The sequence below is a fragment of the Atractosteus spatula genome, chromosome 10, assembly GCF_055471065.1.
Source record: "Atractosteus spatula isolate fAtrSpa1 chromosome 10, fAtrSpa1.hap1, whole genome shotgun sequence".
Classification (NCBI taxonomy): Eukaryota; Metazoa; Chordata; class Actinopteri; order Semionotiformes; family Lepisosteidae; genus Atractosteus; species Atractosteus spatula.
This window is the reverse complement of record NC_142715.1, coordinates 22,667,137-22,692,485: the sequence shown is the minus strand read 5'-3', so window position 1 is coordinate 22,692,485 and position 25,349 is coordinate 22,667,137. Positions and strand designations below refer to the sequence as shown.

General features: G+C 49.6%; 6 non-coding genes and 1 pseudogene across 6 annotated transcripts; 6 read left to right on the top strand and 1 right to left on the bottom strand.

Moving 5' to 3' along the window:
- The first annotated feature begins 11,991 nt into the window (after positions 1-11,991).
- On the top strand, positions 11,992-12,156 carry LOC148825874 (U1 spliceosomal RNA). Its single transcript, XR_016092769.1, has one exon. It is a non-coding gene; the product is annotated as a U1 spliceosomal RNA (small nuclear RNA).
- Positions 12,157-12,778: 622 nt separating this feature from the next.
- On the bottom strand, positions 12,779-12,897 carry LOC148825873 (5S ribosomal RNA; annotated as a pseudogene).
- A 4,070-nt stretch (positions 12,898-16,967) lies between these two features.
- On the top strand, positions 16,968-17,084 carry LOC148825872 (U5 spliceosomal RNA). Its single transcript, XR_016093182.1, has one exon. It is a non-coding gene; the product is annotated as a U5 spliceosomal RNA (small nuclear RNA).
- Positions 17,085-17,483: 399 nt separating this feature from the next.
- Positions 17,484-17,600, top strand: LOC148825871 (U5 spliceosomal RNA). Its single transcript, XR_016093243.1, has one exon. It is a non-coding gene; the product is annotated as a U5 spliceosomal RNA (small nuclear RNA).
- Positions 17,601-17,999: 399 nt separating this feature from the next.
- On the top strand, positions 18,000-18,116 carry LOC148825870 (U5 spliceosomal RNA). Its single transcript, XR_016093128.1, has one exon. It is a non-coding gene; the product is annotated as a U5 spliceosomal RNA (small nuclear RNA).
- A 399-nt stretch (positions 18,117-18,515) lies between these two features.
- LOC148825869 (U5 spliceosomal RNA) lies at positions 18,516-18,633 on the top strand. Its single transcript, XR_016093242.1, has one exon. It is a non-coding gene; the product is annotated as a U5 spliceosomal RNA (small nuclear RNA).
- A 6,312-nt stretch (positions 18,634-24,945) lies between these two features.
- Positions 24,946-25,060, top strand: LOC148825868 (U5 spliceosomal RNA). The gene has a single exon (XR_016093229.1). It is a non-coding gene; the product is annotated as a U5 spliceosomal RNA (small nuclear RNA).
- Positions 25,061-25,349: the final 289 nt, after the last annotated feature.

The following is a 25,349-nucleotide window of genomic DNA, read 5'->3' as shown; positions in this document are numbered from 1 at the left end:
CTGGAGGATGAGGAAGTGAGGAGCAGGTTCAGGGAAAGATGTAAGGAATGGCAGACTTTGTACGACCTGTTTGGCACAAGAGCACAGTGGTGGGAGGAGGTAAAGGAGCGTACAAAAGCATTCTTCATAGAGATGGGGAGGAGAAAACAGGCTAGGATACGAAGGGTTGAAAACGGATTACAAAAGAGATTGCAGAGGTATGTTAAGTTATTAGAAGAGGGCTGGGACTTCAGTGAGGAAATCAAAGAATTAAAGAATGAGCTTTTAAATCTCTCTAGAGAAAAGATTAAAAAAATCATGTTTCAAAGCAAAGTGAAAGAGCTTGAAGAAGGTGAAAAATGTACAAGATTCTTTTTCAAGAAAAGGGTTGCAGGGAGGGGACTAATGTCTGCATTGAAGGGACGAGAGGGGGTTTTGCAAACTTGTATGGAAGACATGTTGACTGTAGCTGAGGATTTCTATGGGGAGTTGTTTGGAAAGAAACAAGTGTCTAAGGATTTGTTAGAAAAATTTGTGCAAGTTATTCCAAAGAGTGTAAAAGACGATACTGTGTTATCAAAAGGCCTTTCTGTAGAAGAGTTAATGGAAAGTTTGAAGACCTTCAAAACGGGCAAGACTCCAGGGTTGGATGGTCTACCCATCGAGTTTTACAGGGCCTTTTGGGATAATTTAGCATTGGATCTTTTAACCATTTTTAAAGAATTTGAGTTTTTAGAAGAACTGCCGGACAGCTTTAAGACGGGAGTTGTGATCGTACTATTCAAAAAGAATGATCGCACGGACCTGGCAAATTAGCGACCGATAACTTTATTGAATTGTGATCTTAAACTGCTTTCCAAGTGTTTAACGCTTCGATTAAAATCTGTCCTGAGTGAAGTCATTCATCCAGATCAAGCTTGTAGTGTGGCAGAGAGGAGGATCACGGACAGCCTAATACTGATAAGAGATACCATAGGTTATGCGAGAGAGAGGAATATTGGATTAGCGGTCTTAAACTTGGATTTTGAGAAAGCTTACGATCGTATCTCTTATGAGTATATGTTTAGAGTACTACAAAAGATGGGGCTTTCAACCAGGTTCCTCACTTGGGTAAGGTTATTATATAAGGGTATAGGAAGTAGAATAATGATTAATGGCAGCATGTCAAATGTGGTTAATGTGAATTGCGGTGTTCGCCAAGGCTGTCCGTTATCCCCACTCCTTTTTGTTTGCTGCATAGAACCACTGGCACAAGCCTTAAGAATGGAGAATGGGATTGAAGGCATTAAAATCCCTGGGAGTGGGGCCCAAGAGGTGAGAACTGTACTATACATGGACGATGTAAATGTTTTTTGTACAGATTATAAGGGAGTCAGAAATAGCTTGGAGGTGACAACCCAGTTTTGCGGAGCATCAGGGGCCAAGCTGAATAAAAACAAATGTGTGCTGATGCAATATGGAAACTGGAGTGAAGAGGAAAATGTGGGAATCACAGTTCGTAGAGATGAAATAAAGATCTTGGGAATAAACTTTGACAGAAATGGGATAGGGAGTAGGAATTGGGAGAGGGTGGTAGGGAAAGTCGAAAGCAAGATCGGTCTGTGGAGTTTACGGGAATTAACAATGGAAGGCAAGGCTTTAGTTGTCAAGACTGTAATTTTACCATTACTGTTGTTTGTCAGTGCTGTTTTTATGCCATCAAGGTCTGTTTTACTGGTTTTAAAGAGGGCTATTTTTTATTTTTTCTGGAGGTCAAAATGGGAGAGAGTAAAGAGGGTGGTTGTAGAAAAAAAGGTGGAAATGGGTGGAAAAGGCATGCCTGAACTGTTCACTTTCCTAATGTACAAATATGTATCATTACATTTGTCTTTAGCGGTAGGGAACAGGGGGAAAGTATCCTTTATGTCTCGCTTTTTGTGTGGTTTTTATTTAAGGACATTGAAAGTTTTAGAGATCCCTTTAACAGCACCTGTTGCTTTTAACCTCCCATATTCATATTTTATCATAAAGACATTTTTAAGGGAATGGAATTTGGAAAATGAGGCACTGGATGTGTTGACAAGTGCAAGAAGGTTGGAACTTGTTGTGTGGGGTAGAGGTGCAGTATGTAGTATGTCATATTCGTGGCCTCGTGGCTGGGGATCCCAGCCATGTTTGGAAAAGGGTTGGCCACACGGTTTTGTTGAATAGACACAGAGACATGTGCTGGTTGATTGCACATGAAGTTTTACCAACAAGGGCTGTGATGCATTCGAGAGGCATGGGGAAGACATCAAGGTGTCCAGTGGAAGGATGCGGACAAGAAGAATCCATCCGGCACGTCCTATGGGACTGTGGCATCGCAAAAGAGGTGTGGACATTGGCTAACAGCTGGATAAGGTGCTTTCTGGCTTGCGGTATAAGTGACCCCCAGGTAGTGCTCTATGGATATGGACTTGAGAAGCTATTGAAATCGGAAGAAAGCAAAGCCTGGCAGGTCATCTGTTGCCTAAGGGAAGCTTTATGGAAGACTAGATCTACATTGGTATATAGAATGGAAAAAATTCGGCCTCTGTCAGTGATACAGAAGGCTGTGTCTTATTTGAGAGACTACATTTTGATCCACCGGAGAAGATTTGGGGAGAAAGAGACTGAGAGGGTCTGGAAGTTGACATTATGGCCCAAGCATGTTGCAATCAAATGGTGATGGATCAAAAGTCATGTTTCAGCAGGTCATGTTGGAAACTTTTTTTGTGATGCCTCTTGCCTTGCACAAAAACTGTCTAGTGTTTTTATTCTTCGCTTTTGTATCTTATTTAATTTTATGTAGAACTTAATACTGTAAATTGGTTTTGCTTGTGTATCAATAAAAACTTTAAAATGTATTTATTATTTTCCTTTTGAGCAGAAACTGGGTTTCTTTCTCTAGTTAAAGTTATTGGCGTTGTGGTTACTGTGCTAGACCGTTGGGAATAGCGCTTTTATTTATTTATTCAAGCAGTCTGCTGTATACTGTACGTGAAATAAAGATAAGAGTGCTTTCTTGATACTTCACAAGAGTATACATAATTCACGAGCTGTATTAAAAAAAATGAACTGGAAGAAAAGCAATAGGGCTGGAGTTTATAGACTGTGATGCAAATACAAGAGTAGGAGAGGAGGGGACTAGTTCAGGAGCACAACCGCCCCTCCCCTGCCCATTCTCCCACCAGGGTCTGTTGTAACCCAGTGTGGAATTCAGCTCCTTGCAGATCAGCTTTGGATCACTCAGCTGAGAAGCCCTGGGAATATGGGGCAAATACAGAAGATTCTCCCACCAGACTAGAGGGAGAGTTTGTATTCCCAAGGGATGACTTGTTTTTCAACATAAACAAAAACCTCTGTTCTGCTGCTCCAGGCTTGTTCCACTGGGAACAAGTGCGGCCAGGAGCTCATGAACAGTAATTGGGGGTTGTTTCCACAAGGGGGGCTGGAGTAAGTTGATGTAAATTGTCCAGTCTTGTTGAGGGCAATAAAATTCATTAGATCTGATTGACCAGTTAAAATGAATTGTTCTGCTTTATTCACAGAAGCCAGTGCTCTCTTCTCAATGTGTGGGTGAGTCTGTCAGTGATATAACAGCTAGGCAAGACTGCTACTCTTGTGTGATCTATTTCATCTCCTGTGACCCCATCTTCCAATGACAACAGTCCAGTCTAGCATGGAGTTTCCCAGACTGCTCTGTCAGTGACAGTGGGAGGTTTATCTTGTCTCTTGTTCAGCCAGAATGTGACAAATAGTGACCCCTTAATGGAGGAAACTTTAACTTTACACCACTTGACAATATTACAGGTGTTGGTGGGGGGGGATCCCCAGTGATCCCACAGTCTCACATAGACAATGGCCAGTCTACACAAACCTCCAGTAAACACAGCCCTGACCCCTGTTATGTCACCCAGGTCTTCACTGTGAGACAATGATTATTTATATTATTCAATGGAAGTATGGAATTAAAATAGTCAAGTCTTGATAAATAGAGTATATTGTCTATTTATTATACTTTTACATTGTGACAAAAATGAATTTCAAGTCCATCATGAGCACATGCAGCATATTAAAAACAGGTCTCTGCACTGCAAAGGAATCTCAGTTCACTTATAAAAACTTTAGCTAATAAACCTGAAATTTCATTTTTTTACTGCTTGTTCTTTAAGGTACTAACTCATTGACATTATGTAGATTAAAATAAGACTATTCACAAAGAAAAAGCATTTATCACAAATGTATCATGCCAAATACACTCTAGTAATCAAGAGCAATTAAGAAAAGAAAACAAAACCATCTTTTGAGGATGCCAGATAGAAATGTAAACACACACACTCGCACGTGGGGCCAATTTTACCAGAAACCAATTAACCCACCAATGATCTTGGACTGATGTCTGAAAACCAGAGCAAACAGAACAATATTAAAGTACTACAGCTATCAGTAGATAGCTTATCAATATAATACTTATGTCTGAACTTCATTGAATGGTGACACTTCAATCTTTAATATTCAATGTTTTTCACAAAATCAACAGCTGAGAAGAGACCGTCATATACATTTATCCAGTGGTTTTCAGAGAAGAGACATCCGTGTGGGCAAGAGTCCTTTCCCTGAGGTCCACTGCACTTCAGCTAGCTACATTCTGGCTGGGTCGTGTGTACTCCTGGGAACGTGGCCTTTAATGAATATTGGGCACTATGTACAAATTAATAATGTGAGCATATTAATATGATTTGTGTTGAAGCCAAACATAGACAATCACTGTTAAAACTTGAATTCAACCTCCAGTGTCTGCTTTTGAAATGCTGATCATCACCTGTCTTCTGGCTTAATGGATATTTCTTGTCTTCTTTTTTTTCCCCCAATATGCTCTTCTCTGTATTATTAAGTACAGTACTTCTGGGTCATCTCATGTACCTTGTGGCATCTTGGCTGGTGCTGAATGGCAAGCAGCTGCTATAAAAATAACATGCCTATTAATATGATGTTGAAGACAAAACCAAAACAATACAACTTTGTTTTATACTTTAAAATTTATCACAAGCTTGTCATATTTACAGTCACCAACTGATTTAGGCTGCTGTTCCTGTGAAAAATGTCCTTTGTTTAAGAAAGATTCAATTTAAAATCTTTAGGTTTTAAATATAAACCACTGGCAATATGGTAATCACTTTTACAACTTTTAAGAAGTTGCAAGATAGCTCTACAACTATGTTGTCCTTAACCTATTCAGAAACTACCACTAATATTATAAGAAATTGTTCTCTAGACTCATCTTGTGGGCTCTCTTCTCGATGAATTGGAAAGGTGTCGTTCATGAAGTCCAGTACTGTCGATGTCTCTCTTATCAAGAGACTACCCATCTAACGCTGCAGGAAACTCCAGTGCCTGGTCTGGGAATGCTGTGCTATTCAGATTCTATCAATAAATTTCAAGAATGGTTCACCTTTTTGTTTACACTGTGGCATTTCTTTGCAGTAACAATTGAGTGGGATAGTTATCTGCCTTCTATACTCTTCTGAAAATCATGTATCTTTTTAGCAGTCCCATATCCCTTCCTTATATCCTTGCTGATGAGAATGAGAAATGCTATTTTCAAGACATTAACACGAATATAATTTTTACATTAATTCCAAGGTACAAGAAAATGAATATCTTCAAAATATGAACTTTAATATACTTAGGAACAAGTAATAGGTTTATTCCATGCTGAAAAAAAGAAGAAAGAGAACACAACGTTTCGGCCGTGGAGCCTTCTTCAGGTGTGAGAGAGACAGGGCAGTAGGCAAAGGTAAAGTAGCGGGAGAACAAAGGTTAGGAGGGAGGAGGAGTGAGAGGCGGGAGTAGGGGACAGAAAGAGAGGCCAATCAAGAGGTGTGAAGTCAGAATGGCTGCAAAGAGGTGTGAAATGAAACTTCCAATGAATGGAGAAAATTTAAAAGAACATTAGTCTGTCGTTAAGGGAAGGGAGAATGTGTGATCCTAGCTGCAGAATAATTTTAGTTTCGGTGGTCTTTCTGATTTATGAGTTCGGAAAACCGTCTTTGAGAACACAGACGGAGAGATTAGAGTGGTCGTGGCCATCAGAGGTGAAATGAGAAACAATGGGCTTGGAGAGATCTTTAATCTTCACAGCCCTGACGTGTTCTCTGAAGCGGTCTCCGAGTCTTCTTCCTGTTTCTCCAATGTAAATGGCTGGGCATTTACTGCAAGAGATACAGTAAATAAGGTTGCTGGAGGTACAAGATGCTGTCTGGGTGATCCGGAATTGTCCTGAGGGGCCTTGAATGAGTGTGGTGGTGGCTGTGTACTTGCAGGTGATACAGCGAGTTCTGTTGCAAGGAAAAGTGCCAGGTGTGGATGGTTGTTTAGGGCGGTCAAGGGAGCTGTGAACAAGGAGGTTACGCAGATTAGGTGGTCGGCGATATGAGATGATAGGGCGATCAGAAAAGAGGGCCCCAATGGAGGGATCATCCTGTAGGATGGAAAAGTTGTGGTTAATGGTCCTGGGGATAGGAAGTGTGTTAGGGTGGTAAGGAAGCACCAAAGGAATGCGGTTGTTAATATACTTAGTTTCTTTTTTGGAAATGGTCAGTGAACCAACCACTCCAGAGCTTGTCCTTCATTTTGAAATGATTTCCTGGAAATGCTGTAATCACAGAGGAGCTCTTCTTCACAGACAAAATTATGACAGGCTGTTCGTTGATTATAATTGACTTTCTTATAGCCCTTACATTGTCTTTTCTCTTTGATGGATTTATCCATCTTCTGATTTGTCTCCTTATCCGGGAGGCAGGCTCAGTGTTTTTCACGAGCATCAATGCACAGTTTTTGTGCAGGTTCAAATTATTCTTACTGTCATGTTCTTTACCACCCCTGGGTGCTGCAGGTGCTTCAGGTGGAGAAAGGCCTGCAGGTAATACAGTACAAGAAGCTGCTCAGGCAAGGTGATGTCTTGCCCAGTCTGTGCAACACATCTTTCTCTTTGCAACCATCAACACCTTCCAGCAATCCTTCGTACTTGGTTCTGGACTCTGCAACTGTCTATATCTGTGGGAGAAATTAATACTCATCAACTTTTTTTGTATTCAGATTAAAAGTACAACTGAAAGAAGTTTTTAAAATGAAAATGACCTATTTTTAGTAATCTCTTGGCAACATTCTTACTGTTCTTCTTCTGAATATCCTTTAGGATACTTTGGAAGTTGATGATGAGGTTAGCCAGGCTGGGATCCTCTACTTTCACACTGATATCATTTACGATGTAGCCCAGAAAATGGTTTATGTTTTTAATATAATTAGCAATGATTTGGTGAGACAGTCCAGTGGTCTTCATTTGGTTACAATAATTGTTGTTTTGGATAGGCCCTTTACAAAGTTTAAGGAAGATGCAGATGAATCCATAAAAACAGGAATCTGGAAACATTTTCTACCTGACAAATTGTAGAGTCACTATGTTTATGGCTGACATTTCACATGGGTGAATTTTAAGCTAAGGAGTAAAAACATGTGGTATGGAAATATCACTGCTCAATTTTAAATGCCTTTAAAAAATAAATACCTCCTGAGAGCAATCTGCCACTCCAAGATCCTTGGTAAGGTCCTGTTTAAACCCAGCCCGGTGAGGAGCATCCAGGGAGTGCTTCCTGTCCAGTCCAGCCTGGGCCACCATCTTCCTGAGAGCCTGCTGATGGCTTTTAAGAACTGGGGGACAGTAGGAATACAAAATACACATTTAAACATTTTTACTTATACGACAAACTAGAATACAAGTATAAAACACGTTCCTTCTGTACGTTTCTGTGTGAGTAGGTGCAGTTTCAGTTGGTGAATGGGTTTCTGCTTTCCCTGCTGGGGATTATGCATGGACCATTTACATCTCAATAAGCAATCAGGGTCTTTTGTTTACCTGCCTAGTAGGACTGTGGGAGCTGTACGAGTTTCCATAGCTGATTGGTTTCAGTTATTCTTCTGTTTGGTGCCTAAGTGTTAGTATGGTGACGATGAAGAGTTCCAGTCCCTTTAGGATCTGGCTAGTTAGGAGAGGGAAACAAAGCTCTTTCTCCCAGATTTTATCCAAGAGGGGACCATCTGGGACAAGGAGAGCACTCTCCTTCCAATGACTAAAACCTTCCCAGTTCTTCTGATGTTCAGGCCTTGTGGAAAGATAGTATCAAGCCTTTTGATCTACTCCCTTTCCTTTTTCTTTCTGTCTTTGTCCAGTCCCATAGTTCCTGATGTACCTGTGTTGTGCCTGTCGGGTTCGGATGGAGTTACCTGTTTCCCCCACATAGGTCACCCCGCACTTTTTGCACTGGATGCTGTAGATGGCGTTATTGATGTTTTCTGAGAGTGCCCTTTGCAACTGGAAGATTTCTTTAGTTTTGTTGTCTTGGATCATTGTTTTCTGTTATGAAATGTTTGGCTCTTGGTGTATATGATCTGTTTTGTACAGGTTTTAGCTTGCTTTGGACTAATTCATCCTGAAGGTTTTTGTTTTTTTGTGCTCCCTCAGTATGTTTGTGTTTTCTAATGTCATGGTTTTTGGTTGGTTTTTAGGCTGTGTTGAGAATATGATGTGTTCAGGGGTATTATTCTGTCATCTGGAGTTTTTCTATTCAGAAATGTTTGTGCCACATTTTTGAGGAAACTTTGTATGTATCCTCTCTGGTGTAAAGCTTGGAAGAGTGTGTATTTGGCTTCCTCAAAGTCTTGTTGTTGTGTACAGATTTTGTGGAACTGTAGGAGTTGTGATTTTACCAGTCCTTTGGAAGTATGTTTTGGGTGGAAGCTATCCTTGTGCAGTAAGCCGTGTGAATGTGTCTTGGAAAAATACCTTGATGTCCAGTTTGTCTGTGTTGTTGAAGGAAGAAACCTTGTATATGGTGGTGTCTAGGACGTCTATCAGGCTACCATACTTGGTGTATTTGAGTTTAATGGACCTGTGGTGTGTGTTGAGGGTGTTAATGATTTCTTGTAAGGCTTGATATGTGCTGCCTATATGTTTATAGGCAGCACTGTCGCACAGTTACTCTAAACTCGGAAGTAACACAGTATTGTTGCCTCAGCCTTGGGGCCCTGGGTTCAATTTGAGCTGTCTGAGTTCTTAGTACTTAGTTTTGTTCTCCCTGTGTTCAAGTGGGTTTCAAATAGGAGCTCTAGTTTCCTCCCATAGTCCAAAAGCATAGTGGTAGATTAGTGGGCTTCAGGTAAACCTGGACCTCCAGGTGAGTGTGTTTGTCTTTGCCCTGTGATGGACTGGTGTCCTTTCCAGGGTGTAAACTGCCATGCATCTATTTCTTGCCAAGTTTAAAAGTAAAGTTACAATCTTACTATTTTTACAGTTTTAAATTGACATTTACAAATGTATATTAAAGCAGCTACCCACCTGAACTAAACTACGTCAGCATGTGTAGTCTTCAAAAGAACAAGTAATAGGTTTATTCCATACTGAAAAGAGAAGAGAGAAAACGCAACGTTTCGGCTGTGAAGCCTTCTTCAGGTGTGAGAAAGGGGAGATTACAAAAATTAAATAGCACAGAAGATCAAAAGCTGGGAGAGGGGAGGAGGCAGGAGCGGCAGAGAGGCCACTCAGGAAGTGCAAAGTGCAGAGAGGTGAAGAAAGGTGTGAAGTCAAAACCTGCAAGAGAATAGAGAAGATTACATTAAAATAAGTCAGTCATTGAGAGATCATGGCCATTTGAGGTGAAAAGAAAAACTATGGGCTTGGAGAAATCTTTAACCTTCCCAGCTCTATGGGCATATGTCCCGCCCCCTCCAGAGCAGCCCCGGGTCTAAGGGTCCAAATGCCCACCACCGCATCCCCCTAGATTTATAAATAAGTGTATGAAAGCACGTATTAGCAACGAGGGTTGGAAGGCAATCATGTCTGCTGCAGGTTTGAGCGCGCTCTATCATAACCCTAGGGAATCGGCGGTGTGGGAAGTCTGGTGAGGGCCACGAGTTCATGGGGTGTGAGAGCCAGCCGCGGCCGGGTGTCAGACTGGTTGACCCTGATAGCATGTCTCAAAAAACATCAAGCACACACACACACACTGACTGAGTAAAGTGTCACAGAAAGAACTTGCAAGACAAATAGCATGGACAAATAGCATGTGAAATGTGAACCACTTTATTTCATCAGTAGGTTTTAAAATAGAGAAACATCCCAGTATACACTTTTGAACTTTTCACACACATTACAGTGTAGTGGTTTGATGGGTTTACTGAGACAATTATTAATTGTAGCAGTAATCACGAGGTTGTTCGTTGGGGCTTTTAGAAAATCAATCGTCAGAACAACTAACAAGGCACACACACGGGTACAATACACGGGATACATTTATTAATATAAACTGTGCACCAAACATATACTAGTCTGCCTGGATATGAGTGGCAGACCTTACTGTGAGGGTTATCAATATACAAGGTATATAATCTCGAAGAGATGCCAACACAAAGAGATACACAACAGAGAATATATATTAATATATATCGTTCGGTTACCAAATCGCTAATCAGTGTTATTACCCACTGTTACTCTAAACTCAGAAGTAAATACATTACTCATGAATTAAATTGATAACAACTTGTTTTAAGGTACAATTGAATTCTCGAGACGCAATGTAGAACATGGGGTTTACTTATCCACTGTGTATGGATTTGGAATTTCCCGGCACGAACACCAAACCAGCTGACAGGCTCTGTTGCAGTCTCTGTTCCAGCGGTTGTCCAATGGGCGTTGTCCCGGCGTCCTCTGGCTACCGGCCAACCAGTCGAGGTGCAGCTCGGAGTAGGACGGGCAGAGGAATCTGACTGCGGCACGCAGGGCAGTCGTTGCTCCGAGGGGATCTACCAGCAGTCCGGCTGGCTAGTAGAAAGTCTCTATGCACAGTGTGTGACCGCGAGTCCTCACAAGTCACTCTTTTGCCTGGGAAGAAGCTGGTTCGTTCCCGGTCCAGCGCTGCTTCTGAATAAGCTATTCAGGTTGTCAACGAGGGTCCAACTGTAGGCTGCCGTTGATCAAGCGGCGCATTCACGTTGGTAGAATTCTGAGTACGTACGGGATCCGCGGCCTCGAGCTTAGAACAAAGTCCAAGTCCCTTTGCAGACAACAGCAGTTGTCACGTGATTGTCTCTGAGGATGCTCGAAAATGGCCAAGGAGAGCCCAGAACTGAGCTTGCGCTCCCTTTTTGACCAAGACCCAGATGTGTGCTGATTGGTTGAGAGTTTGGCGGGCATTGGAGACCCACGTGGTATTACCACGCCCTGCCAGTCCCTGATTGGTTGGTCAAGGTGAGATATGAGTCACTTACTCTTGACACTTAGGAATGCAGTCCAGATGTCCATTCGGCACTCCCTAGACAGATAGGCGCCAATGGATGACCATTGATCATGATAGCCAGGCTTAGCTAAGTGCATCCCCATCTGGGAGCTGTCCCTTATCAAAAGAAAACATCTTAAATCAGCCTGCATGAATACTTTCTCTGTGGCTGCACCACAGAGATGGGGGGTGAGATGGGGCCTCATTTAGGACAGCATACCACCGCTTAATTCTGTCTTATTAACAAGCATTGCTGCTACAACGGCATCTCTCCTCTCAAACTTCCTCCTGACGTGTTTGACATGATCTGGGCCGTGGTGAACAGTGGGAAAGACGTCCTGTGGAAAGTGAGGAACATGGGACTGTTCAAAGGCATCGAGGTCCCAGTCAAGGCAGCAGGTAGCCTGGCCCTGTTCATCACCCAAGAGAACTATTACCTCAGAGATCTGTGGAGAGAAGGGATGGAGGAAGCAGAAAATCTGTGGGAAATAGAGAGCATAGGTCAATATCTCAAGAAACTGTGAAAAACATTATCATGTTTAAGTAAAGAATGTGATTTGCACCAGAAAAAAAGAAATTGTTGCTACGCAACTGGTACCGTGTCAAAATGTAATGAGATGTGATTATATATACTGTTTTAAGTATGTATATTAATGTAAAGCTTTCTAATTTGTGATGTCCTGTATTTTTTTGTGAAAAGAAAATAAAGTTCTTAAAAAATCGATTCACCCAGAGCGAGGCTCGGCCATTGCACTCCGGCTGTGCTGACCCCTGCGAATTCCCCAAATGTGGGAATCTCGACTGCCTAATTTCTGGTAGTGGGGGACTGCGTTCGCGCTCTCCCCTGATGTGCTTGGTCCAATATCAGATACGGAATAGTTATGACACCACGAGCTGCGATAGGATCCCAGTTCGAAAGGAGTCGATGCCACTGCTGGTTCTCGGTTTCTTTTAGTTAGAGGTCCGGAGAAGCATTTCAAGCTGGTTACGCTACTCCTTCCGGACATTCATCCCTTTTCAAAGTCAGTCATTTTGCTGTAGTCTGCATTATTTAGGCTGATTATCGAGGTTAGCCTTTATTTGGTCATGGGAGCCTCGGTACTGTATGCTAATTCTCAAGACAGTTTCACCCATTTTCTGATTGCTAGGTTCTGTACCAGTGCAGACATGTCAAACAGTGAATGGCTGTACCTCTATTGTATCCGTGCTCAATGAATGAAATCAGTAATAGATGAATATATGTATAGTTATACGAAAAACAAGTGGTTTATCGACTCATCTTCATTTGCAGATTTAGAGGCAGCTTCGATATTCGTTTTACAAATGTTTTTTTTTTTATATGGGTCACACACATGCCATAGCAACAAAACATCTCTAGAGATGAGGCTATAGATCACCTTTCCATCCTCCAGGTTTTCCTCCCAAAACCTACGGTACCAACGGCGACCCCTGCTGGCCGAGAGAGCAAAAGCTTGCAGCACCTGATATTCCCAGGCAGTCTCCCATCCAAATACTAACCAGGCCCAACCCTGCTTAGCTTCCAAGATCAGACAAGATCGGGAACATCCAGGGTGGTGTGGCCGCAAGCAAAAGCCATGGCGCCTGACTCGCTACTTGAAGCTGTGTGTGGCTGGGGCTCCGCGCCCCCCTAGCGGGACTGAAGGATCGTTCGTGTGCAGCTCTTTGGAAAGGAGCTTCTTTCCAAATCGCATTGTGTACCTGGATGTTGGCGAATGTGCTCCCTTGTGTTGACTTGTCGCGCACTGGAGGAGAACAAACAAACTGCTCGGAGGAGCACAAGGCAAGTTTTCACAAGACATAAACCTCCAATGCACAGCACTCAAAACATTTCTGGGCTGTCGCGTGTTTATTTCAGCACATAAAGCGCACCAATCCAACACGTCGGCCTGGCGCGCGGCGCCTCTGCCCTCTTGTGGCCTTGCGGCGTCAGAGCAAGAGGCTCCTTCTCGCTGCCTTTCCGCTGTGTTGCAGAGCCCTGAGAGGGAACCTGGAGCGCACACTTTGTGGGGGGCGGGAGACCGCGTTCGCGGTCTGCCCCCGATCTCTTGCGCGAGTGCTAAATCTCACGGTGCCAGCCAGCGGCCAGGAGACAAGTGCAATATCGCGGGACAGGGGGGCCTCGTCATTGATTCTTACATATGAGACGGGGATTAGGAGGAGACCCCGACTGATTGGTAAAGGGGAACACTAACACCAGAGTGACACCCGCGGCGTCTCATTTTGAGAGACGCCCTGGGATTTCTTAATGGCCAAGGAGGGTCGGGACCTCGGTTTTACGCCTCCCCCGAAGGACGGCGCCTGTTTGTGCAGCAGAGTGTCGCCATCAGGATGCTGGGGCATAAGAAAGCCACACAGACCGCAGGGTGAGCGCTCCCTACTGGTCCCAGTCACACGTCTTGCAGGAGCAGCAGCAACCTGAGCTTTTCCGGGGGGAATCTCCCATCCGGGTGCCGGCTAGGCTCACACCTGCTGGGCTGCCGTGGGTGAGCCCAGTCGAGAGTCGCAGGGTGAGATCTAGTCACCGGGGAGAAACGATACAAGCGAAGGATTACTCGGCTCCCAGCACTTGAAAAAGCCGACAAATGACTTTTTCCCGCTGGAGCTGAATGTACCTGCATGTGTCGTGTCATCTACTTCCCCCGCCCCGCTGTGTTTGCTGTATTGTCTTTGAAGCCGGCCCCCGAGACGAGACGGGCTGTTCCTGTGCCCCAATTAACACTTTACAGGTGCCATTCCCCGGCATTGTGGCCATTGTCAGTGGTCACACGCGATAAGATAAGGTGGAGGAGAGCGGGGCATGCCCAGCGCCAGACATTCAAGGAGGGGGCTGTGCGAGGTGAGGTGAGGTGCGACACGCTGGAGCCCCGACGCTGCTAATGCGGAGCACTTGTTGAACTGGCATTGAAAGGACGTGTGCGCACGGAGCGAGCCTTCCCTGCGGCGGAGCGTGGAAACTTTCTCCCCGCGCTGCAGGAGTTGTGTGCGCTGCAGCGGTGCCGAGAGAACAGCACAGAAGGCAGCAGGCTCTGGAGAGCGGGTAAGAGACAAACCTTGTGGGCAGGCGAGCAGGCCCGTTTTTTGGAAATTGCTGAAAAGGCTCCGGTGTTTGTTCGGTGTGTGGCAGGCGCACGACGCGAGCTTGCGTAGCGATCTGCCGGTCTGGTGTTATGCAAATGAGGCCGAATATCGTCCCGGGACATGCTGCGAATGCGCATTGGCGACTGCAGATGTGTAGGAAACGGCGCGCTCATTTTCTCGTTTTGCCCACCCTTTTGAGTGTTAGTGTGGCGTGTGAGTGTGCGAAACAGTGGGCCCAGCAGGAGGCGGTGGTGTGCGGGGCGAGGAGCTGGCCTAGGCTGCGCGCTTTGTGCTGTGGGTGCGGGCCGCTTGCAGGGGCTTGTACAGCTCATACTTACCTGGCAGGGGAGATACCTTGATCAGCCTGTAGGTGGAGTTGTTGGATTGTTTTCTTGTTTTGTGGAAGCAGTGTTTGTTTTGCAGTTTACGAAATGGCAACTTTTGGATCCCGCAAGAATGCTGTGCGTTTTGAGCTTTTGGATGATCTCTTCATGGATTGTATGCAGTTCAGCAGAAAAGTGTTGCAGAAGGAACTTGGCTTTGAACCTCGGCACTTGGATTTTATCTTCGCTCTCCCAGGTCAGAAAGCATTTGAGGTTGTATTTGCTACCTATCCTCTGTTTGAACAATGTGTGGATGTGTTTGAGGCAAAAAGAGCAAAAGTTCCTGCTCTTGAGAAGATCAACTTGCAGCCTTTGACACAGAGAGAGAGGAAAACCGTGCATGTTGTTATGTTCTCGGAACTGGCAAAGACGGAGGACATTCACACCTGGCTTAACCAGTACTGCACCGTCCACCATGGAACTGAGGTTACAGATGTTGACGGTATAAAAACAGGAGCAAGGAAATTTGAGGTTCGCTTGCTACCGGACAATGTAAATGGAGGCTTAAGGCACCTGCCCTCTACAATCCGGCTGGGCGCCTGCAATGGCTATGTTTTTTATGTGGGACAACCAAAGGTGTGTCGGCGCTGTGGTGCTGTGGGACACCTGGCATCGTCCTGCACTGTGAAATGCTGCAAGACCTGTGGCAAACAGGGACATTTAGCCTCTGACTGTTCAATGCTGCCAAAGTGCAATTTATGTGGCTCGGAAGGACACGTTTTTAAGAACTGCCCTCACGCCTACGCCAATAAACTCAAAATGAGAAAGGATGAGGCAGTGCTTGTTTCAGCCAAACCGGCCCGAAAAGCCAAAGCAAACAACAAGTCAAACAAAGAACCCTTGTTGGACAAAGACTCTCAGCCTCCAGCCAGGATCAGTCCTGCTGTGGATCCGGGGCCGGTGGAAGAGAGATCCACTACGCCCCCACAACCGCAGACTGCACCAGACAAGCACGAGGGTTTGAAAACCCCCGAGAACAGCGAGGACCCCTCCCCCACTCCTGCTCCTCAGAACGAGGGCCAGTGTGGGGCCCCCCGGTGGAGCGGGTCCAGCGAGGATTTTTTCTTATAAAATATACTTTAATCAGAAAAAAAAACATTGCAAAAGTACACATCTCACACAGTAACTCTCCGAAAAACGACGGCGGAACGGCGGTGATTGTCCGTTATCAATCGTTGCAAGGGTGGGCGGATTTGCGCTATTGTGAGAGTCCATCCAAACCTTACCACTTGCTGTTAATCCTTAGTCCCTGTACAGGGTCCATAGTCCTTTCCAGCGCTCCTTTGCCGTAGGGAAACCCCATTTGGCAACGTCGCGCTTCATCCTCCTCCTGAGGTCCGCCAGGATCCTCTCCTCCAGCTCCCTCGCTCCCCACTCGATGTTGTGCCGGATGAGATTGTTCCTTACATCCCACAGGCTTTTCTTTGTGAGGGACAGCAGCAGCCACATCAGGAACTGCGTCCCCTTGTCATCTCCGGTAGGTGCCAGCCCCAGCAGAATGTACTGGTAACTGAGCACCGCACCCGTCTCCAGGAGTTGCATAGTGTTGTCCATTCTGCCCCACACCGCCTTGGCGAAGGGGCAGCTCCAGAACACGTGCTCCTGAGTCTCCTTGACGAAACACGTGTCCCGGGGGCAATGCGGATTCCTGGTAAGTGAGTGTCTGTAGAGAACCTCTCTGGTGGCCAGTCTCTTGTGTACGGCCATCCAGTTGAGGTCCTTTAGTTGATTGTCCAGTTCTTTCGGCTGCGTCCTTTCCCAGACTTGTCTGGGAACTTGCAGCCTTTCGTCGGCGACCAGATGCCCCCTCACCTCTTTGTACAGAGCTCTGTGGTTGGTGCAGAGCTCCGGCTGTCTCGTGGCCTCGTACTTCCTGCTCCACTTGACAGCATGGGTGTAGAACTTCGGTCGCCTCTCTGCCTTGGGCCCAGTGTTTGACCACTGGACCAAGTGCCTCATCGGGATGGAGAGCCACAGCCTGACAAAGTACTGGTACTTGTGGCCGATGGGCTCCCGCAGCGCCCGACAGAGGTTGCAGAAAAAGATGCAGTCGAGTGATGAGCCCGGAGCTGAACGGGCCACACCGGCTTGTTTGTGAGGCCAGGTGCATTGCCAACCACGACCGGTAGGGCAGAGGCTTTGGAGGCGGCCTGGGCTCCTGCAGCTGGGTGGCCACGCACTCTGGTTTCTCTTCATCTCGTACAAATCTTTCGCCTTTTACTAAAGATTTCCGTGGAGAGTAGCATGAATGAGTTCCATGCAATTTTTGTGCTTCCCTGCCTTCGGGTGGGGCGCAGCTGGGCTGGTCAAAGAAAGAAAACAATCGCTGGCAATCGCTCTTGTTACTGCGGTTGTGGCCATCTGTCCCGTGAGTCCTGGATCTCTGGCCTTCTGATTCCCGCTCTTTTCACTGGCGGGCGGGATGTGTCCGGCCGCCGGGGATCTTGGGAACTCGATTTGCATGGCGGCTTCCCAGAGTGCGTCGTTTCCGTACAGTGTGGCCGGTTGTTTTCCGAGTCATCGCGTCGCCGCAGCACGGATTGGGCACGCCCGCAAGCCGAGAGCCGCAGGCGATGAGCCCGGAGCTGAACGGGCCACACCGGCTTGTTTGTGAGGCCAGGTGCATTGCCAACCACGACCGGTAGGGCAGAGGCTTTGGAGGCGGCCTGGGCTCCTGCAGCTAGGTGGCCACGCACTCTGGTTTCTGTTCATCTCGTACAAATCTTTCGCCTTTTACTAAAGATTTCCATGGAGAGTAGCATGAATGAGTTCCATGCAATTTTTGTGCTTCTCTGCCTTCGGGTGGGGCGCAGCTGGGCTGGTCAAAGAAAGAAAACAATCGCTGGCAATCGCTCTTGTTACTGCGGTTGTGGCCATCTGTCCCGTGAGTCCTGGATCTCTGGCCTTCTGATTCCCGCTCTTTTCACTGGCGGGCGGGATGTGTCCGGCCGCCGGGGATCTTGGGAACTCGATTTGCATGGCGGCTTCCCAGAGTGCGTCGTTTCCGTACAGTGTGGCCGGTTGTTTTCCGAGTCATCGCGTTGCCGCAGCACGGATTGGGCACGCCTGCAAGCCGAGAGCCGCAGGCGATGAGCCCAGAGCTGAACGGGCCATACCGGCTCGTTTGTGAGGCCAGGTGCATTGCCAACCACGACCGGTAGGGCGGAGGCTTTGGAGGCGGCCTGGGCTCCTGCAGCTGGGTGGCCACGCACTCTGGTTTCTCTTCATCTCGTACAAATCTTTCGCCTTTTACTAAAGATTTCCGTGGAGAGGAGCATGAATGAGTTCCATGCAATTTTTGTGCTTCCCTGCTTTCGGGTGGGGCGCAGCTGGGCTGGTCAAAGAGAGAAAACAATCGCTGGCAATCGCTCTTGTTACTGCGGTTGTGGCCATCTGTCCTGTGAGTCCTGGATCTCTGGCCTTCTGATTCCCGCTCTTTTCACTGGCGGGCGGGATATGTCCGGCCGCCGGGGATCTTGGGAACTCGATTTGCATAGCGGCTTCCCAGAGTGCGTCGTTTCCGTACAGTGTGGCCGGTTGTTTTCCGAGTCATCGCGTCGCCGCAGCACGGATTGGGCACGCCCGGAAGCCGAGAGCCGCAGGCGATGAGCCCGGAGCTGAACGGGCCACACCGGCTCGTTTGTGAGGCCAGGTGCATTGCCAACCACGACCGGTAGGGCAGAGGCTTTGGAGGCGGCCTGGGCTCCTGCAGCTAGGTGGCCACGCACTCTGGTTTCTCTTCATCTCGTACAAATTTTTCGCCTTTTTACTAAAGATTTCCGTGGAGAGTAGCATGAATGAGTTCCATGCAATTTTTGTGCTTCCCTGCCTTCGGGTGGGGCGCAGCTGGGCTGGTCAAAGAGAGAAAACAATCGCTGGCAATCGCTCTTGTTTTTTTTTTTCTTCTTATAAAATATACTTTAATCAGAAAAAAAAACATCGCAAAAGTAATACATCTCACACAGTAACTCTCCGAAAAACGACGGCGGAACGGCGGTGATTGTCCGTTATCAATCGTTGCAAGGGTGGGCGGATTTGCGCTATTGTGAGAGTCCCTCCAAACCCTACCACTTGCTGTTAATCCTTAGTCCCTGTACAGGGTCCATAGTCCTTTCCAGCGCTCCTTTGCCGTAGGGAAACCCCATTTGGCAACGTCGCGCTTCATCCTCCTCCTGAGGTCCGCCAGGATCCTCTCCTCCAGCTCCCTCGCTCCCCACTTGATGTTGTGCCGGATGAGATTGTTCCTCCCGTCCCACAGGCCTTTCTTTGTGAGGGACAGCAGCAGCCACATCAGGAACTGCGTCCCCTTGTCTATTCCGGTAGGTGCCAGCCCCAGCAGAATGTACTGGTAACTGAGCACCGCGCCCGTTCCCAGGAGTTGCATTATGTTGTCCATTCTGCCCCACACCGCCTTGGCGAAGGGGCAGCTCCAGAACACGTGCTCCTGAGTCTCCTCGGCGAAACACGTGTCCCGGGGGCAATGCGGATTCCTGGAAATCGAGTGTCTGTAGAGGACCTCTCTGGTAGCCAGTCTCTTGTGTACGGCCATCCAGTTGAGGTCCTTCAGTTCGTTGTCCAGTTCTTTCGGCTGCGTTCTTTCCCAGACTTGTCTGGGAACTCGCAGCCTTTCGTTGGCGACCAGATGCCCTCTCACCTCTTTGTACAGAGCTCTGTGGTTGGTGCAGAGCTCTGGCTGTCTCGTGGCCTCGTACCTCCTGCTCCACTTGACAGCGTGGGTGTAGAACTCCGGTCGCCTCTCTGCCTTGGGCCCAGTGTTTGACCACTGGACCAAGTGCCTCATCGGGATGGAGAGCCACAGCCTGACAAAGTACTGGTACTTGTGGCCGATGGGCTCCCGCAGCGCCCGACAGAGGTTGCAGAAAAAGATGCAGTCGAGTTTCAGGGGGAAATGTGGGACATCTCGACCCCCTTCCTCGACCGGCTGACACATCCGGTTCCTTGTGATGCTCTCGTACCTGCCGCCCCAGACGAAGCCGAAGATCATCCCTTGCAGCGCTCGTCTGAGTCTGGCTGGCAGCGGGTACACCACCGCCAGGTAAACCAAAGCCGGCAGGACGTCTGCTTTCAACACCGTCACTTTCCCCGTGTAGGACAGCGACCGCGTTTTCCACAGACCCAGCTTCACGTTCACCTTGGCGATCCTCTCGGTCCAGTTGTGGGTCTCGTTGTCCTGGCTCTGGAAGGAAACCCCCAGTATTCTGAGGGGCTCCGTGCAGAGCTCGAGACCCTCCGGCGCCGTCGTCCTGTGCTTCCAGGGCCCGAAGAACTTCAGTTTGCTCTTTCGGCGGTTGAGCTTCGACCCCGAGGCTCTGGAGTATTGCTCCATGACCTGCAGGGCCCTCCTCAACCCCCTGTCCGACCTCAGGAACAGCGTCGTGTCGTCGGCGTACTGGGAGATCTTCAGGGTTTCCCCCGCGCCTCCCGGTATCTCCAGGCCGTCGATGACGGGGTCCCGTCTCACCGCCTCTGCTAAGGGCTCTGTGAAGAGAACATAGAGAAGGGGTGAAAGGGGGCAGCCCTGTCGTACTCCGGATTCCTGGGGAATGAAATCCCCCAGGTTTCCGTTCACGTTCACTCTGCTGCCCACGTCAGAGTACAGAATCTGAATCCAGCGGCTGAAACTCTCTCCGAAACCGAAGCGTTCCAGCACCCTGAACAGATAGCTGTGGTTCACTCTGTCGAAGGCTTTCTCCTGGTCCAGGCTGACCACCATCATGGGCACGTTCCGGTCCTCGGCCCAGGCGATGGCGTCTCTGGTCAGCTGGAGGTTCCAGCTGACGGATCGCCCCTCCACCCCACACGTCTGGTCGCTGTGGATGATGTGGGGGAGGGCGGTTCTCAGTCTGCCGGTCAGGAGCTTGGACAGGATCTTTACGTCCACGCAGAGCATCGTGATCGGCCTCCAGTTTTTGAGGTCGGCGGCGTCTCCTCCCTTGAAGAGCAGGGAGATGACGCCCTCCCTCATGGTGTCTCCGAGTTTCCCCCGGCGGAAGATCTCCTGCGCCACTTCCACCAGATCTGCCGCCAGGATGTCCCAGAAGCAGGTGTAGAATTCCTTGGGGAGTCCGTCCGGCCCCGGCACCTTGCCATTCTCCATGGACAAGAGCGCCGCCTTCAGCTCCTCGGCCGTGATCGGACCCTCCAAGTCCTCCCTCACCTCCTCCGGTACTCGTGCCGTCAGCCCCTCCAGAAAAGCATCGCCTGCCTCCACCTCCGTCTGCTTTTCTGAAAAGAGCTCCGTGTAGAAAGCGGTGGCCGCCTCTACTTTGTCGCTCTCGTCCAGCACTTCCTCTCCATCTCCCCGTCTCAGGCTGTGGATCACCCTCTTTTTCTGGGCTCCCCGGACCTGGTTGAAGAAATAGGAGGAACAGGTTTCATTATTTTCATAATGCTCCCTCTGTGCTTTGACGAGGAAAGCCTTGGCTTTCTCCGTGTGCAGTCTGCGGAGCCTCTCCTTCAGGTCCCGTGCCCGGGCTGAATTGAAGGCTCCTCCCCCGTTAGCCGAGCTGTACTCCTCCTCAAGTTGCCTCTGGAGTCGTGCAGCTTCCTTCCTCTCCCTGGCCGCCTTCCGTCTGCAGTACGTCTGCGCCAGGGTTCGGGTCCTGTCCTTCACCGACTCCCACCATTCCACCACGGAGCTGTAGCCGTCCCTCAGGTCGGCCCAGCTCGCGTAGTCCTTCCGGAACAGTGCCCTGAAGTCGTCTTCCTCCAGTATCTCCCGGTTCAGCTTCCAGTACCCACGACCGAATGCCGGCAGGCTGGTGTTAGCCACCACCGTCAAGCGCTCGTGGTCGGAATACCACGCCGGGGACACCGTCGCCGACTCCAGGGAGCAGGTGGTGTGCAGGAAGATGTAGTCCAGGCGGCTGCACACTCCCCGGGAGTTCTTCCAGGTCGTTCCGGCGTCGTTAGGGCGGCACCGTCTGAAGCCGTCCACCAGGGAGAACTGCTTGAGTAGCGACTCCAGCTCTGCCGAGCTAGCGTCGCTCCCCTTCTCCCGGTCGACGTTGAAGTCCCCGCCGAGCACCACCTGTCTGTTGGTGGTGCAGCAGCTGGCCAGGTCAGCAAACACTTCCTTCCGGGTTGAGGGTTCCGTCGGAGCGTAGACGTTAATCGCTCTCAACTTCTGCCCCCTCCAGTCGATGTCTGCGACCAGGATCCGGCCCTGCACCACCGAGAAGGAGGAGACCAGCGCCATCTCTGGGTTTCCAAGGAGGATTCCCACTCCGGAAGAGTGGACCCCTCCTACGCTCCAGCATGATTCTCCCTTCGTCCATTCCCTGGAGAATGTCAGCTTGTCGCTTTCATCCTTCAGGTGGACCTCCTGTAAGAAACAAACTGAGAAAGCCTTTGAGGCCAGATCATTAAAGACTCCCCGTCTTTTCACTGGGTCTCTCAGCCCTCTCACGTTAGTTGTAAGGAAGGTTAGTTTCACAGTCATGATTAAACTAGTGAAAATTAAACCTCCTTTCTTTACTTACAGTTGAAACCTGGGAGTCTACATCTGGGCACTGTTTAGCCTAGATGTAACTCCTCTCGTTCGGGTCCTGGGGGGAATATGCTGGGCTCCCTCCAGGTCTCGCCGGGGACTGAAAAGTAAACATGCTGGACAGGTCCAGCCCTACCATCAGTCCGGGCTCCAGGGCGGCCTCGAAGTAATCCTCGTCTTCCTCGAGGATACTCTCCGCCACCGCTTCGGGAAGACTCCTTTCTTCCCTTTTTCTGGGGGTTTCGGGAACCTCCGGTTTCTCCTGGGCCTCGGGGGAGGGGGGCTCCAATTCCTGGGCTTCCTCTTCCTGTTGTTGTTCCTGGGCCTCGGGGGAGGGGGTTCCGACTTCCTCTGCTGCCTCTTCCTGTTGCCCCTGGGCCTCGGGGGAGGGGGTTACCTCTTCCTGGGCTGCCTCCTCCTGTTGTCCGTGGGACTCGGGGGAGGGGGGTTCCGTCGTCACTTCCTGTCGTCCTTGGGCCTCGTGGGGGAGGGTTTCCATGTCCTGGGCTGCCTCCTCCGGTTGTTCCTGGGCCTCGAGGGAAGAAAGTTCCGTTTCCTCTAGAGCGAGGAAACGGTTCTCCCTTACCACTCTTTTCTTTTGTCCTTCCGAAGGTGGGTCCATCCTGGGTCTCTTCTCCCGCTTCCGCTTTCCCTTTTTGCTGGGAGTTATCCAGGGCCCTTCCTCCGGTCGGCCATCTTGTCCCTCTTCCTGGCGGCCATCTTGTGGCACCGATGCGGCTGGGGGTGTGGCCTCGGCAGTTTCGGGTCTCAGCGGGGGAGGTGCGGGTTCTTTGTTCTCAGCCCTCTCCCTTTGTTTGGAGACCGGTTTCTGCCTGCCAGCTTCCACCACCTGCGCAAACGAAGGTTTGCTTACCTTGCATTGGCGAAGGAGGTGTCCCTCGGCGCCGCATCCGTCACACTTTTTGGCTGCCCGGCAGGTTTTTGCCAGGTGCCCGTCCTCATTGCAGTTGTGACATCTGACGATGTCACATGTGTTTGTCTTGTGGCCGGACCGTCTGCACTTGCTGCAGAAATCCGGCATCCTGGGGTAGTAGAGGTACCCCCTGTCGGCTCCGATGTTGAAGCGAGCCGGGGGGTGCTGGAAACCGTCAACGCCCTCTGGGTCCTCCTTCAGGAGGACTCGGTACTGGCGTTTGCCGTACCAGACGCCTTCGTCCCTGACCTCTGTCGGTTTTCCCACTACGGTTACATACCTCCCTAGGTACGCTGTTACCCGCTCCGCTGGTACGTAGGGATTGTATGTGCAGACCGTAATGGTCCTCTGGTTCGTCTTCCTCATAGGCTCCGGCCTGAAATCAGAGAAACCAGGGTGCTTACCTTTCTCCCTGATCAGTCTCGTTGCCTTTTCGTACGCCGTGTCCGTGGCCATGTAGGCCTCCATATATCTCTCTGCCTTGTTGTCCTGGAGGCAGTAGAGATCGCCGGCCACCAACTGCAAGATCCCTCGCAGGAAGGTCATGAAAAAGGCCTTTGCAGTCGGCATCGGCTCCGTCTTCTTTGTCCAGTGGAACCGGATCAAAGTCCTCTTGTCCGCCATCTCTGAGGGAGAAAAAGGGAACAAAAAGGGAAAAAAAAGGAGGGAAAGAGAGAGAGCAAAGGGAGCAGCGAGGGGGCCCTGGCCTTTGTCCTTGCGGGCAGAGCCCAGCTAGGTGCAGGCGCAGGAGGAGAGAGAGAGAGAGGAGAGGAGAGCGGATAGCGCTTCCGAGTCTCAAGGAAGAAAGCAAGCACCGCGGGCAGGCCACGTGTACCTGCTCCCAGCCAAGAGGCCAAGGAGGCAGAGAGAGAGAGAGCGAGAGAGAGAGAGGGAGCGGATAGCGCTTCCGAGTCTCAAGGTGGAAAGCAAGCACCGCGGGCAGGCCACGTATACCTGCTCCCAGCCAAGAGGCCAAGGAGGCAGAGAGAGAGAGAGAGAGAGGGAGCGGATAGCGCTTCCGAGTCTCAAGGAAGAAAGCAGGCACCGCGGGCAGGCCACGTGTACCTACTCCCAGCCAAGAGGCCAAGGAGGCAGAGAGAGAGGGAGAGAGAGAGCGAGAGAGAGAGGGAGCGGATAGCGCTTCCGAGTCTCGAGGAAGAAAGCAGGCACCGCGGGCAGGCCACGTATACCTACTCCCAGCCAAGAGGCCAAGGAGGCGGAGCAAGAGAAAGGGGGAGGGGAGAGGAGAGGAGAGAGCAGAGAGAGAGAACGTTGCTGCCGGATCCCACCCAGCTCAGCTGCTGCTTGGCCTTAACCCCCTAGGCTCAACCTAGAGCGATACCAGCTCAAGCACTCTTCAGGATCTTCGATCGCCTTCTAGGCCTTTGGAAAGACAAGAACTGCGGGCATGCCACTTGAACTTGATCTTAGCCAAAAGGCCGAGAAGCGGCCGCCGGGGATCTTGGGAACTCGATTTGCATAGCGGCTTCCCAGAGTGCGTCGTTTCCGTACAGTGTGGCCGGTTGTGTTCCGAGTCATCGCGTCGCCGCAGCACGGATTGGGCACGCCCGGAAGCCGAGAGCCGCAGGCGATGAGCCCGGAGCTGAACGGGCCACACCGGCTCGTTTGTGAGGCCAGGTGCATTGCCAACCACGACCGGTAGGGCAGAGGCTTTGGAGGCGGCCTGGACTCCTGGAGCTGGGCGGCCACGCACTCTGGTTTCTCTTCATCTCGTACAAATCTTTCACCTTTTACTAAAGATTTCCGTGGAGAGGAGCATGAATGAGTTCCATGCAATTTTTATGCTACCCTGCCTTCGGGTGGGGCGCAGCTGGGCTGGTCAAAGAGAGAAAACAATCGCTGGCAATCGCTCTTGTTACTGCGGTTGTGGCCATCTGTCCCGTGAGTCCTGGATCTCTGGCCTTCTGATTCCCGCTCTTTTCACTGGCGGGCGGGATATGTCCGGCCGCCGGGGATCTTGGGAACTCGATTTGCATAGCGGCTTCCCAGAGTGCGTCGTTTCCGGTACAGTGTGGCCGGTTGTTTTCCGAGTCATCGCGTCGCCGCAGCACGGATTGGGCACGCCCGGAAGCCGAGAGCCGCAGGCGATGAGC